General features: G+C 40.2%; 1 protein-coding gene across 1 annotated transcript in view; it reads left to right on the forward strand.

The window, feature by feature from the left end:
* Window positions 1-15,137, forward strand: part of TRPC7 (transient receptor potential cation channel subfamily C member 7) — a 1,084,504-nt gene that overhangs the window by 197,517 nt on the left and 871,850 nt on the right. The window lies entirely within an intron of this gene.

Genomic DNA, 15,137 nt, shown 5'->3' on the forward strand with positions numbered 1-15,137 from the left:
GTCTAGTATAGTAAGAGGGATGTGGCAGGAGCAATTTATATGTTAATTGTTAAAGTTCACTTTTAAAATGACATGAAACCCATTTTGTAAATTAATTCTACAACAAGCAATACAAGTGAAGGAAGGTGTCTATCAAAACCCATTTAATAACATTTCAAATTCTTGTCATCTTGAACTGCAAAAATAGTGAATGCGAAATTTCAATACAGAGTTAATTCATATTTGAGGGGAGATTATTTGTGGTGAAATGAGAAAACATGTTTTAGTTCAAAATAAGGGGTATATTTACAAGAAAGTGGCGAAGCGTTTGGTTAAGCAAAGATGGCTAACCACACGCTTCGTCACTTTAGAAACACAGGGCTGAACCATATTTGCCACAATATGGTGCAGCCTTGCGTTTCCCCAGCGCTGGTGCTAAATTAAGCTGCCTAGTGCTAACGCAGGCACCCTTGCACCATAGTGCACCATAGTGCAAGGGTGCCGGTTTTGACGGGAAGACTGTGTATGTGTAGGAAGGTCCCCCTACCTGCACTTAAACAATCTTTAAATGTCGTTTTGCAACTTCTATGTGTGTTGCTTAATGCAGCACACATAGAAGTTGACAAACTGCATTTTTTAAAAATGATTGTTTATGTGCAGGAAGGGGAACCTTCCTACACATAAACAAAAACACTAATGATTGTTTATGTGCAGGAAGGTTCCCCTTCCTGCACATAAACAATCATTGGTGTTTTGTGGTTTCTATTTGTGCTGCCCAAGGCAGCACATATGGAATAAGTAGAAACAAGGAGAAATAAAGCATTGCTCCTCCTTTCGCCTGTTTAAGACCAGGTTTTCCAGCTGCCTTTAAGGCAGCTGGAAAATATCAAGCCAGGAAGCAGGATCAATATGAGTATAGCGAGCAAGTCGGCCGCATCTTAGCGATCAGAACTCGGCAAGCCGCAACTAGGGAGGAAATTTCAGAGCTAATATCGGAGACAGGGGTCACAGCCACCACACCAAGGGAGATCTGCTCGATATTTCAAGATTTTTACCAAAAACTGTATAACCCCGATAAGGGGATGGGTAGAGATGAAATTCAGCGCTACCTAGAGTCAGCATCAATTGAGAGGTTAACAATAGAGGATAAAGGAGCGATGGAAATCAGCTTCACTCTCGAGGAAATACAGGGAGCAATTAATGATCTACCTGCCGGGAAAATAGTTGGGCCCGATCTTATCCCACTCGAATTTTATAAGAAATTTCTCCACATTCTAAAAGAGGATATCAGCAACCTCATGGTTCTCACACAAAGGGGAGCGGCACCCCCTCTGTCCTGTGGAGAGGCTACAATGGTGGTCTTTCTTAAAAAGAATAAATCCCCTACTGATCCTGGGTCTTACAGACCAATTAGTCTCATGAATAGTGATACTAAAATATATTCCAAAATTTTAGCAAACCGCTTAAGCTTGATAATCGGCAAGATTATCTCCCCTCGACAGCATGGGTTCATCCCCAGAAGGGGCACTGCAGACCATATAAGGAGGGTATGTACATTATTCGACGGCACGGCAGCCTCATAAGACCCTATGTCTCTAATATTGTTGGATGCTGAGAAAGCGTTCGATAGGGTCTCATGGGGCTTCCTATGGGTAGCATTAGAAAAGGCAAATATTGGGAAAGGCTGTATTGGGGCCTTGCAAGCCCTGTACAGAAATCCAAAGATCAGACTCAGAGTAATGGGTGAACAGAGTGGGGCAATCAACATCGGACGGGGAACCCGACAAGGGTGTCCTTGCTCCCCGCTACTCTTTGCCTTCTATATCGATTCTTTTATAAGAAGAATTGAGTTAAATAGGAACATTCTGCCAATAATATTGAATGAGCACGAAACAAAAATACTAGGGTATGCAGATGACCTAGCAATCACACCGCCTGACCCTGTCTCAGCACTAGTGGAAATAGAAAATGAAGCAGACATCTATGGGACACTATCCGGCTGTAAACTAAATCAGGGTAAAACAAAAACTGTAGGTAATAAAAAGATCACAATAGTAGATCAGAGAGTAACGGACACAGCGGTCTATCTCAGAATAACAATAACATCAGACTTAACGAAGATTGTGGAAAAAAACCTGGGCCCTGTGATTAAAAAAGCTAAACAAGACTTATACAGAATGAACAACCTGCATTTAACAATAATAGGCTGCTGCAATGTAATACAAATGTTATTTTTGCCCAAAGTTCTATATTTGTTCCGGACTATTCCTCTAAAATGTAATAACAACCTGTTCAAGGAAATTGAGAGAGTTGCTAATCATTTTATATGGTCAAAAGGTAAAACAAGAAGGGCTATTACATTTTTGTCACTATCGAGAGACCGGGGGGGCTTAGCGGTTCCAGACTTTAAGGCATATTATTGGGCGGCGGTCCTGCAATACATCAGGCAATACGAATGATAGATGAAGGAATAACGAAGGCATCCCAGATATATATGAACTCATAATAACGGAATCCAACAAGTGGCTGCTCACGTTTAATGAAGCGGGAATTATTATAAAAAAGTAAAGTTCAAGACATTGGGGGCTGCTGTGTCAGTCTGGACCTCGATCCGGAAAAAAATTGAACTTGGGTGGATGAAATAATATACTCCTTTATTTAAGAAACCCTCATTACCAGAGGTATTCCACGACAATGTGATGAAACGATGGGACAATCTAGGGTTAAAAACCATGGGTGATATCATGGACCTCACTGGTTTAATTACTTTTGATAAAGCACAACAGCTATATAACTTAGAGCGCAGAGACTTTTACAAATATCTGCAGATTAGGTCGGTCCTACTGAGAAAACAGGGGGGTAATATGAACTTTAAAAGAGAGGAAATCATGGATCAATTGAGAGGTGAGGAGGGCTGCTCGATATCACAATTATATGATGAACTGAGCCAGTATAAGGCGGATGATTGTGTGAAGGTTTCTGAAAAAATGGAGAATGAAATTAAACATTCTAGGGAATGAAGCTGAGAAATCGCTCAAATTCGCAAATACAGTACTAAGAGTCACGAATCTCCAAGCACAACATTACAAGACCCTGTTCGAGCTCTATTATACACCGCATAGAATAGCTAGATGGGGTGGAACTAATGGGATAACATGCCCGAGATGTCAAAGCTCGGATGCAGACACAATCCATATGTTCGCTACATGCCCCAGCTTAGACCCTTTCAAATGCTCATTAGAACAGTTTTTGGATAGAGCACTGGGAATATCTGTAAGCCTAACTGACGAAGTGATGGTATTAGGCGTAACAAGAGAAGGGGTAGTAACACCTCACCACAAATTTATATTTCTGGCAATGACCTTTAGTCGGCTATGTATAGAATCTTTATGGAAAGACCCAAACCCACCAACGCTTCAACAGTGGATGACACGCCTGTTAGCCACATATAATCTAGAGAAGGCACTATATGATAAAAAAGGATGGAAGACAAAGCAACTGGGGAAACGGATCTGGGCTCCAGTCACAGAGTGGAAACAGAGGATGGAGGGATATTAGAGGGGACAAGCTGAAGGCTGTGTATCCATCGGGTGGGTATCCCTAGTTCCTTAAAGGATGAATCTACATGTCTTTCTTTTTGTTTTCTCCTCCCTTGTTTATGTTATTTCCTGCTTTCACATTTATCCTGTCTGTATTTTTGTTTAGTACCCCAAGAGGGAAATATATGATTTATTGTATATTTTCTGTGTAATAATGAAATGACGAAGCTTAAAACCTGATGATGAAATAAAAAAAAAATTTTTTTTAAAAAGGAAAAACAAACCATACCAAAGTCCATCAGTTTCGCCAAAGCCCCTACATTTGGAGTGGTACTAGTAAGGGCCTGATTCTGATGCGGTTAGGAAAGCATTCCCATCTAGGGCCTGATTCTAATGCAGTTAGGAAGGCCTCCTAATGGCATTTCCTCCTTCAAAATCGGATTGGCTATGTGCCTTTCCAACCCAGGGCCCAATCATGATGCGGTTTGGAACATAAGCTCCCATTGAAGTCCATGGGAGTCCAACTAACTCGTATCTGGAAGCATCCGGATGCATAGTACTCCGTCAGTTGGACTCTCCTGATCCGACTGGGTCGGAAACCATTCCCAAACCGATGTGGTTGGGAAGCTTTCCAACCCGCATCAGAATCAGGCCCTAAATGTAATCTTTACAACGTTCAATTTCTTTTCCTGATGCAGTTAGCTTTAGTATGGAAATCATAAATATAAGCCAGACAAAGTCCAACCTTTTCCCTGATTCGGCTAGCTTTTGAGTGGGAATAGTAAAACTAACTGTTATACCTGTCAGCCTTAGGATGGGTTTCCTCTAAACTTATTTTTTCCTTCCTCCTCCAATATTTGCTGGCCTTAGGACTCTGCACACTAGTGCTTAGGTGCATGTGCTTTCCTTAAAACATGGTAACATTGTCTTATACGCAATTGGCATATTTAATTTACTTATAAGTCACTAGAAAAGTTGTACTACGGTACCCCGGGCCTCTAAATTAAATGTTACCAGTGGGTCTACAGCACTGATTGCGCCACCCACTCAGGTAGCACTTTTAAGCATGTCTTGGACCTGTGTCTGTAGTTTTAAATACCTTCACTATTGCCTGAGGCTTGAGCCGGGCTGCTCCTTTTAAAAACGCTCTGAATCAGATTTTATTGTATTTACTGTGATTACTGTGATTTTACTCTAATACTGTGATTACCCTCTGTGTCCTACCCCCCCCTGCAAGCACACGCGGAATTATCGCGCTGCTCAAGATACTAACGCTCAGGCGATTTAAAATACTGAGCTAACTCACTGAAGGGAGCGCTGTATTTTCGCTCACCTATCTCCTCCCCTGGGTGCACAGCCGATTCAGGGCTGACTCAGCTGGGCCACGCTCCACCAAACGGCGGCGGCCATTTTGGATAGGGACAGTATAAAAATAGTAAAAGGACTTGTTCGTGAGGACATTACCTTCACTATTGCCTGAGGCTTGAGCCGGGCTGCTCCTTTTAAAAACGCTCTGAATCAGATTTTATTGTATTTACTGTGATTACTGTGATTTTACTCTAATACTGTGATTACCCTCTGTGTCCTACCCCCCCCTGCAAGCACACGCGGAATTATTGCGCTGCTCAAGATACTAACGCTCAGGCGATTTAAAATACTGAGCTAACTCACTGAAGGGAGCGCTGTATTTTCGCTCACCTATCTCCTCCCCTGGGTGCACAGCCGATTCAGGGCTGACTCAGCTGGGCCACGCTCGACCAAACGGCGGCGGCCATTTTGGATAGGGACAGTATAAAAATAGTAAAAGGACTTGTTCGCGAGGACATTACCTTCACTATTGCCTGAGGCTTGAGCCGGGCTGCTCCTTTTAAAAACGCTCTGAATCAGATTTTATTGTATTTACTGTGATTACTGTGATTTTACTCTAATACTGTGATTACCCTCTGTGTCCTACCCCCCCTGCAAGCACACGCGGAATTATCGCACTGCTCAAGATACTAACGCTCAGGCGATTTAAAATACTGAGCTAACTCACTGAAGGGAGCGCTGTATTTTCGCTCACCTATCTCCTCCCCTGGGTGCACAGCCGATTCAGGGCTGACTCAGCTGGGCCACGCTCGACCAAACGGCGGCGGCCATTTTGGATAGGGACAGTATAAAATAGACGGCTATAGCTTCGCGCAGCGGACGCGTACAGCGGGCGCGCCATAGTCGCACCGGAGTCCAGCCAGAGTCCTGCCCGTCTGCGCTTGTCCGCGCTAGGCCGGGCCCTGGGCTCTGACATACCCCTCATTTGGCGAGTAAAGCCACTATATCCACCATGACTCTTACATATTCTTCCGAGGAGTTATTTGCGCTACGTGGTGTTCCCAATAACAACTGCTCCACCTACCCTTACCCGCCTCATAAGTTCAGTTGTTCTCGCTGTAGTTTTTCACTAAAAACCCCTACCACATGCAAATCCCTCCAACATTAAGGTAGACGTAAGAGACAGGTATGCTCTAGGACTACTTCCATTCGCCCCCCTCTAAGATTTTGGAGCATAAATTGCAGATCCTTACCACAACACAGATACAATATCCACGATTTTCTCGTTCAAAACCAACCTGATGCTATATTCCTGACTGAGACATGGCTCAGAGACTGCTCAGGCCCGGATATTGCTGACGCCGTTCCCTCCAACTATGCCATTCTTCGTCAAGATAGAGTTTCCGGTAGAGGCGGAGGAATTGCAATTATTTACAAGAATACATATACTTGTAAATTGGTAGATACCACTCAAAAAGATTGCGAATCAGCCCTTTTCAAATTGTCCATTACTCCCCAACTCACGCTGTCAGGACTACTGGTATACCGTCCCCCTGGGACAGCGAGCCCGTGGATAATGTCACTACCGGATTTCCTAGCTCCAGTAATGCTTAAAGCACCGAATTTTACAATCCTAGGGGACCTAAATATACATTTAGACGACCATGAGTGCCCTAATAGGAACCAGCTTCTCTCTATTTTGGAAGCTTTTAACCTTCAACTTCTAAACACAGGTCCCACTCACTGTGCTGGTCACTTACTGGACCCGATCTTATCCAATCTGCCCCTAGAATGTTCTCGTGAAGCCCTACAAATCACCTGGTCCGACCACTTAGCTGTCCCCTTTTCCTTTGATATGGCTGATACAGCAATAAGACCTGAGATGGAAACTACGCGGCCAGTTCGGAATTGGGGGAAGATCAACATGCCAGAATTCAATAAACTATTGATTAAAACACTTCCGTGTGCTGAACTATCTAGTGCAGCACTCAATTGCGCTACTGAATTCTGGCTAACCACTGCACTTAATACAGTGCTTCCAATGACATCAAAGCCTGCATTTTCACACCATCCCCCTGCTCCATGGTACTCGGAACAACTTAAAAGCATCCGCTCACATTGTAAGACCTTGGAGCGTAAATGGAGACAAGGCTATTCTCCGTCACGCAAAGCGATATACAAAGATGCCTTGAAAAAATACCACAACTGCTGCAAAACTGCTAAAGCAGACTACACAAGGAAAACTGTGACCGACGCACAAAGCTGTCCAAAGGTGCTATTTTCTGTTGTCAAAAAACTGACCGGTGCTAACTCTACCCCTCCTCCTCCGGCACTCGATGCCACTCAGTGTCAGTCCTTAGCGGATTACTTCATAAATAAAGTTGATATTATCTATGAAAATTTCACTACACTTCCAGGTACTTCATACACTGTCCCTGACACTGTCCAAGAATTGGAAAATACCAACATTAATGCAGCAGTTACTACCTGGCAGCCCTTAGATGCCATTTCCTTCCTCTCCTGCTTAAATAGTGTGAGATCGGGCTCCCCACAGGATGCTCTCCCGGCCAAAATACTAAGACAATTAGATCCCCTCACTCATCCCCCCATCATTAAATTACTCAACGCTTCTCTGAGCGAGGCCCATGTCCCACAACCTTGGAAACACGCCATGGTTGTACCGTTACTGAAGAAACTGGGTGCAGATCCTTTAAATCCTGCTAACTTTCGCCCTATATCTTTGTTGCCAATCTTCTCAAAAATACTGGAGAGACATATAAATTCTCAGCTCTCCAAACTGGTTGAAAACACTGGTTTTCTCCATCCTTCTCAGTCGGGCTTCCGGCCTAGCCACTCAACTGAGACAGCCCTCCTGGGGGTGACAGAGAGTCTTAGGCACGGTGTCGACCAGGGAAACACCATGGCGCTCATCCTGCTGGATTTGAGCGCAGCCTTCGACACCGTGTCACATTCCATCCTCATCGACTCTCTGAAATCTCTAGGTGTGGCAGGCCAGGCCCTGGCCTGGCTGGTGTCTTTCCTTAGCGATCAAAGCTTCCAAGTGTTTTCTTCTAAAGCAGCCTCCGCCATCTGTCCATCCACCCACGGCGTCCCCCAGGGCTCAATTCTGAGCCCTCTATTATTTAACGTTTACGTTAAACCCTTGGCAACCACAGTCGAACAAGCTGGGTTAACCCTGTTTTCCTACGCAGATGACACCCAGATCGTCTTCTCCTTATCAGGGAGAGACGTAAACAACATCTCCGCACTCAAGTCGGGCCTCACTCTTGTGGCCGATTGGATGCGGAGAAATTGTCTCAAACTGAATGGGGAGAAGACCGAGGTGGTCATTCTGGGACAGAACAAACATCTATGGGGTCCCCGCCACTGGCCCATCGAACTGGGAAATGCGCCTACACCTTCTACTGCAGTTCGTAACCTGGGTGTCATTATTGACGACAGGCTAACAATGAGACAACAGGCTACTAAGGTTTCAGCCATCTGCTTTTCAATCTTGCGGTGGCTTCACAAGATTTTGTGGATGCTCCCCCTTTCCTCCCGCAGAACTGTGGTCCAGGCACTTGTAACATCACGCCTGGACTATGGCAACATTCTTTACCTGGGTGCAGATAAAGCCACTATACATGTGCTGCAGGTGGTGCAAAATGCGGCCGCGCGCCTGCTAAAGAACGTCCCCAGACGCTCCTCAGCCACTGCCGCCTTGCGCGACCTCCATTGGCTGAGCATCCCAGAACGTGTTAAATTCAAGGCACTCTGCTACATGTTCAAGGCCAAGCAGGGCAGCGCCCCAGTATATGTTCAGGGGCTGGTAAAGCCCTACAGACCCCTGCGCTCACTAAGGTCATCGGACACTGGCAATTTCACAGTACCAAGATGGAAGTTGACAAAAATGGGAGGCCGTTCCTTTTCCACCCTGGGTCCTAAATACTGGAACTCCCTCCCATTGGCATTAAAATCTGAGACCAACTTATTCCGCTTCCGTAAGGCTCTGAAGACCCTGCTCTTTACTAAGCGTGACCAATAGTCGGCTGAGGCCTCAAGTCAAGGTGACACTCCCTCTTTCTTCTACAGTCTATCCCTGGCGCCGGGAAACCCATTGTGGGTAGCTGTGCGCGATACAAGCTTAAATAAATAAATAAATAAATAAATGTCGACTTGGCAAAATAAACTTCTTTGCCAGACCCAGACTTTCCTTTTAAATACATTTGTCAGCCCTAGGGTAGGCACTGGACAGCCCAGATGGCAGGGTGCAGGGTATTTAAAAGGGACCACTGAAACAATATCAATGACACAAATATAGAACTACCAAAATATCGAGTAAAAAATATAGAATGCAAAAATATCGACTTCCTATCTCCAAACAGGTAAGTACAAAAATATCGAATCAAAAATATCGTTTTAAAAAATATAGTTAGTCAAAATATTGAATTTTTTTAAATGCTTTAAAGTAATTCAAAATTAATGAAATAATAAATATAATTAACTTAAACATACTTAATATTAAATAATTAATGTAAGTTAAAAAAACAACATACAAATTGATTTATTAATACATATATATATATCACCGAGGAAGGCTTGTAGCCGAAACGCGTCTGTTTCACTCTGTTTGATAAATAAAACCAAGTACAAGCACTAGTCTGGTTTCCGAGTGCTGTTTTCTCACTGAGGAGCTGAGGATTTGGAGCTGCACATATATATATATATATATATATATATGAAAGTAATATTAATAACAAATATAAAATATTTTTCCCGTAGGATAGCGGAAAGGGTAAAATTTACTATTAACACTCCAGTGAGTGCAACAGTATGGAAAGTGTTTGACACAATAGTCATAAATCCTGGCACAACTGATTTGGTGGCCACAGGATCATTCCAATATACTGATGCAGTATCTGGGGGAATGTCACAACCATCTTTAAGTGGTGTGCTACAAGAAGTTATTTCTACAATGATGAGACGCATCAACAACTTCATACACAACTCAAAAAGAACATTTTGCCTCCAATGTAAAGGGAGATCACTAGGCTTTGAGTCGACTATCATATGTGGTTAGAGGAATTCAAGCAGCACATACTGGCTTAGTGCCAACATTCACCAGAAAATACGTCTACTGTAATTTTAAAAACATCCTTTCAATCACTGTGCAAATTTTCTCAGTACAAGATATGTACACCTAATGTCTGTGTGTGTCTTCCACAGGATCAACCCATTTTCCCTTTGTACTTCATAACAGCAGCACATAACTGAAAATATCACAACTTTGACATGTCCAAATGAAGATGACATGGTGAAGGGTCCTATAACAGATTGAAATAAAAATGTTCATTGAATTACATTACAAAATAGACCACTTACAAAAAACATATATTTGAGAACAACTCAAAGGTGAACAATAATAATGAACATAGTAGTCTGTGTGTCAAAACTTCCTTCAATTAACTTCTTTGTCCTAGATGTCACTTTATTTGGCGTTTCTAAAGGTTGTATGATGGAACAACACTGTGAAATAGTCAGCATGCATTTACCATGCATTTTTGTAGATTTCATATGCTCTTACAATGTATACCTTTACCACGCATTGTTAATATGCATATATATATATATATATATATATATATATATATATATATATATATACAATGTAATTGTGGGGGAGACCCGCCACACCCCGAACTTACCCTTAAATGCGTGGTGAACGCATACGTTATAAAAGCATATGCATTCTAAAACATGAATTTGTGATAAAGGTACAATGTGGTAAAAGCCAGTTGTAAAGGTTGCTTCCCTTTTCTAAATAATGTGCAGCACCAACTTTTAACCTCATTGCATTAAAAGTTGGTTTAACATTTCGTTTAATAAAATGTAATCATTTGAAGAAGTTGTCAATGACATCTTGACGTACATCAATTTCTTCTTCTTCACCACTATCATCTTCATCTGGCTTTTCAACAGTACTGTTGCACTCACTGGAGTTGGAATAGTAAATGTAATTATTTTGCCCTACTGTTGCACTGATTGTATTGGGAAATTTAAGTTTAAATAATATTTGATAGTTTAATGTTTTAATTAATTATAGAATGTTTTTGTATTTTAAATTATTGATATATATATATATATATTATTTTTATATAATTTTAAAGTTCTAAAATGAATTAAAAATAATAGTTTATTAATTATTTTAAATTAAATATGTAAGTATAAAGTATTATGTTTGTGTGTTTATCATTTTTTAATGAAGTTTATCTGTTATATTTTGTTAAAATGTATAATAAATATAATATATTTTGTTGAAATTAATATTAATATTTAATATATTTAAATATATAATATTTTGCTTTATGTGTATATTTAAATCGATATTTTTTACATCTATATTGTTGAGATCAATATTTTTTATTCAATATACTGTGCTGGTGAGGGAGTTGATATTTTTGTTGTCAATTTTTTTCCCGATATTTTGAACATCAATGTTTTTGCCATCGATATTTTATCAATGAACCACTGTGAATATTTTAAGGTTTGCCCTATTACCGGTGACATGGCATAAAATACACTTATGATACAGTGGATGTTCCAAATGTCACATTGCTAAGTTTGGTTGATACACAAACAAGTGTAAGCAAGTGAGCCAAAATGTCTAGTAACATCAGATTAAATGGCTAAATTTTAGATTAAAAAATATCCCAAATGTATTTTGTTTACAAAATACTATTTAATTCATGCTAAAGTGAGAGATTTGCATGATGTCTTACTCGTTCACAATTGTGCGTGTAAAACACTCTGTTTTTTGGAACATATTTGTGGGAGGCATGACATTTTTGAAACAACACAGACAGGAATGTGTGACCCATACCCAGACCCACATTTCAATGTCCTTTGTTATCTCCAGCTGATAATGCAGATGAAATGTTCCATCAAATATGTGTTGGAGTATCCCATCAAGAAAACTCAAAATCAGGCCCAACTTATGACTAATTATGCAAATTTAGAAATTTATCAGGTGTAATATGTTGCATATTGTGAATTACATTTGAATATCTGATGTACAAATTATATATGAATCGTATGTGATATTTACTGTGAAGTTGTACCACTTTTTGCTCATAATTAAATCCAGCATATTTTGTAAAACAATTTCACAATGGTAAAACAAACTTCAAATACTAGAAATATTTCGGAGTCAATTCTGACAATGCTTTTGCTCTGTACTGAAGTGGATTAGAAATGTATCAAGGCCTATTTATTTACTTGACCTGAAGAAGTCATTTATCAATCCACCCAAACATATTTTGCTTAATTTCTTCCACAGAATAGGTATCTACATAGTGCATGATACATTGATAAGCTACTTCAGTACAGAATCCATGTAATACATTTACATTTGAAATATACTTTAGTTACTTACAATAAAAGTTATCATTGTGAAATGCAAAGACAAAGGAAAATTTCCTTTCAGTTTATACAAATATTTGTACAACATTGCAGTATTTGTTGACACACATTGGCTCATTATTTACATTTTGTGAATGAAAATAATACGATTTTGTGGCCTTTTAAACACACTGTATAAAGGTATTTTTGGTTGATATACTTTTTGGTGACATACGTTCACTAGGCTACACAACAAAGCCCAACCATTCAGAGGTATTAATCAGATCCTGGAGAGAATGAAAAATGCATAAGTGACAAGATCATACATGATATAGGAGTTATCACAGGGAATTACAAAACTGTGCCCAAAAGGTTTCTGTAAATGTTGCCCACATGCAGGAGCGTATGATAACGTAAACCTAAAGTTTGAGAGCCTTTAAGCAGGTAAAATATGAACATGTTTTGTGATCAAAGTTCATGATCAGTTCTATTCGCACAGATACAATATAACTACTTTATATGTAATTTTTAGCAACATTTTCAGCACCTGCACTTCTTTTTTACAAATTAAGCACTGCCTTTAAATCCCGGCTTGGTTGGGGTACATTCTGTAATACCACTTCTCGTTGTTTTGCATAGAATTTATTGTTTATTTTATGGATTTGCACTACGTCCAATTTATTTTTTCTTTGATTTCTTCAGCTACTGTGGGCACTATGTTTTGACCAATTTCAGATAAGCCTGTATGCATTCTAAATCGGCTACTATATTCAGTATTCCCTGCCATTGTAAGGATCTGCTTTCTTTGATCAGGACCTGTCTTTGCTCCTACTGAATTACTCTTTAATGTGAATCTTGTAGAATTATCTGGTGATTCGCATGCCTTTTTCTTAGTCCTGATTTCACTAACTGTTTGTTTCTAATGAGAAGCGTTTACCATGGTGCAATTTCATTCTTCCGTGGGCTCCTGATTGGTTAAGTTTTGCTCCTTAGTTTTTGGGGCAAATATTGGGTAGAATCTATTCGCCAATTGAATCAGACTTCCTTTATATTGCTGATTTTTCCTGGCCTTCCTAGCACGTTTCTTTTGCCTTTTAGTCTGATGAATATTTAGGAATTTTTCTGAGTCATCTTGTTGTTTTATTGTTTTCTCTGATGAATCTATGTGACTAATGGCTGAGATATTTGATGTTGAGGGATGATTTGGTAATTTTAATGATTTCTCATCAATTTCACTAGGATCATTTAATGGAGTAAATCTCTTTGGTTTCTGCTTATTTGTATTTGTTAATATATGTGTTTCCTGTGGCATTGTTCTACTGACTCTTGTTATCTCCTGCTGCGGAATTCCAAATGCTGCAGTCAACTTATTGGTCAGTTTGTTTTCATTCAATATACTCATTAGGATTGCTGGTACAGTACTTACTTTGTCCACTATTGGCCCACATGCACAACAACCCTCTGTTATATTCACGGCAACTTTGTCTTTCTGCATTTTAAAGTCCATCAGCATTTCAATCATTGACCTTATGTCCGCTATATAGACTGCAATTTTGCAAATAGTTTAACAGTACTCTGTGTATTTTTAGAAAATCTTCCATTTTTATTTTTTAAATATCCGCTTTATTATCTTTTACTTTTGTTGTTATTGGGGTAGTTGCTTCATTTTTCCTTCTAATCACTTTTGGTGGTGTTCAACAACCCAGAAGGCACTCACTATCCTGCATGTTGGCCAAGTTTATTGAATGATCGTTTAATAGTTGATGCTTGTGTAAGAGATTGTTATCATCACTGAATGCTTGTTCTAATAGGCTGGAAATTTCAATTATTCTTTGTTTTTCCTTTTGCGTTTGATCTTTGGGTGGCTTACAGAGGTATTTTGTGTCCGGAATTTTTATTGAAGTTTCTGATACTTGTATTACATCTACCTTATTTGTCAGAAAATTAGATTCAAGCCATAAATCATTTGTTTCATTTGCTTTATCCACACTCGACTTCAAATGCAACAAGGGCCGGACTGACTACCGGGCAGTTTGGAATGCTTCCAAGCTGGGGGCTGATTTCACTGTGGTGGGGGCTCATTTCATTCAGGGAAACCTGCGTGTGCTTCGACATAATTAAAGCAAAACGAATTTCGTTTAGCACACGCAGGTCTCCATGTACGAAATCAGCCCCCAGTTCAGCAGCATTCCAAACTGCCCGGTAGCCAGTCCGGCCCTGAACTCAACTTTTCTTGTTGTACTCTACTTCTTGAGTGCTCCCGTCTTGGGGTCGAGTGAGTTATGTTTGTGGAATGTACTTGAGCATGTATCACGTGACTGTTTTTGCAGGAATTATTGCAGTTTCTTTCTTTCAAATCTCCACTCTGGTTAACTACTCCTTTTGGGTTTTGACTGTTGTTGAGGATTGGTACTATATGTCTTGTAATTGGACTTAGCTGTGTATTTATAGTTAGAGCCTCTTCTATAGGAGAACCCAGCTTTTATGGTGTCAATGGATTTGAATTCTCCATCTCTCTCTCTGTTGTTGAACAGACAACTATTGCTGGGTCCTTAAGAAAGGTAAACTTGCCAGTAGGATTCATTGCCCCAAATATTGGGTAGTTATGAGACGTTAATGCTGAATTTGTTTGTCGAGGGGATTTTATGAGATTTTTTGGAAGGGTTTTCATACTCTTTGTTGTTTTCCTTTGATTTGAAGTTTTTTTCTGCATTGTTCGATTTCTAATCCTTCCATATCTCAATGTTCCCGTTTGCAGGTATAGTGCTCAATTAAATCGGGTTGTTTAAAAATTGATGAAATAAAACCTTTTATTCACCACCCTGACGTTTGCCCCATACCCACATGACCAGCCGGCAGTTTATTTACAACAAACACTGCAGGCCCAATGCCTCATAGACCAACTGCCTTGAT

The sequence above is a fragment of the Lissotriton helveticus genome, chromosome 7, assembly GCF_964261635.1.
Source record: "Lissotriton helveticus chromosome 7, aLisHel1.1, whole genome shotgun sequence".
NCBI classification, from domain to species: Eukaryota; Metazoa; Chordata; class Amphibia; order Caudata; family Salamandridae; genus Lissotriton; species Lissotriton helveticus.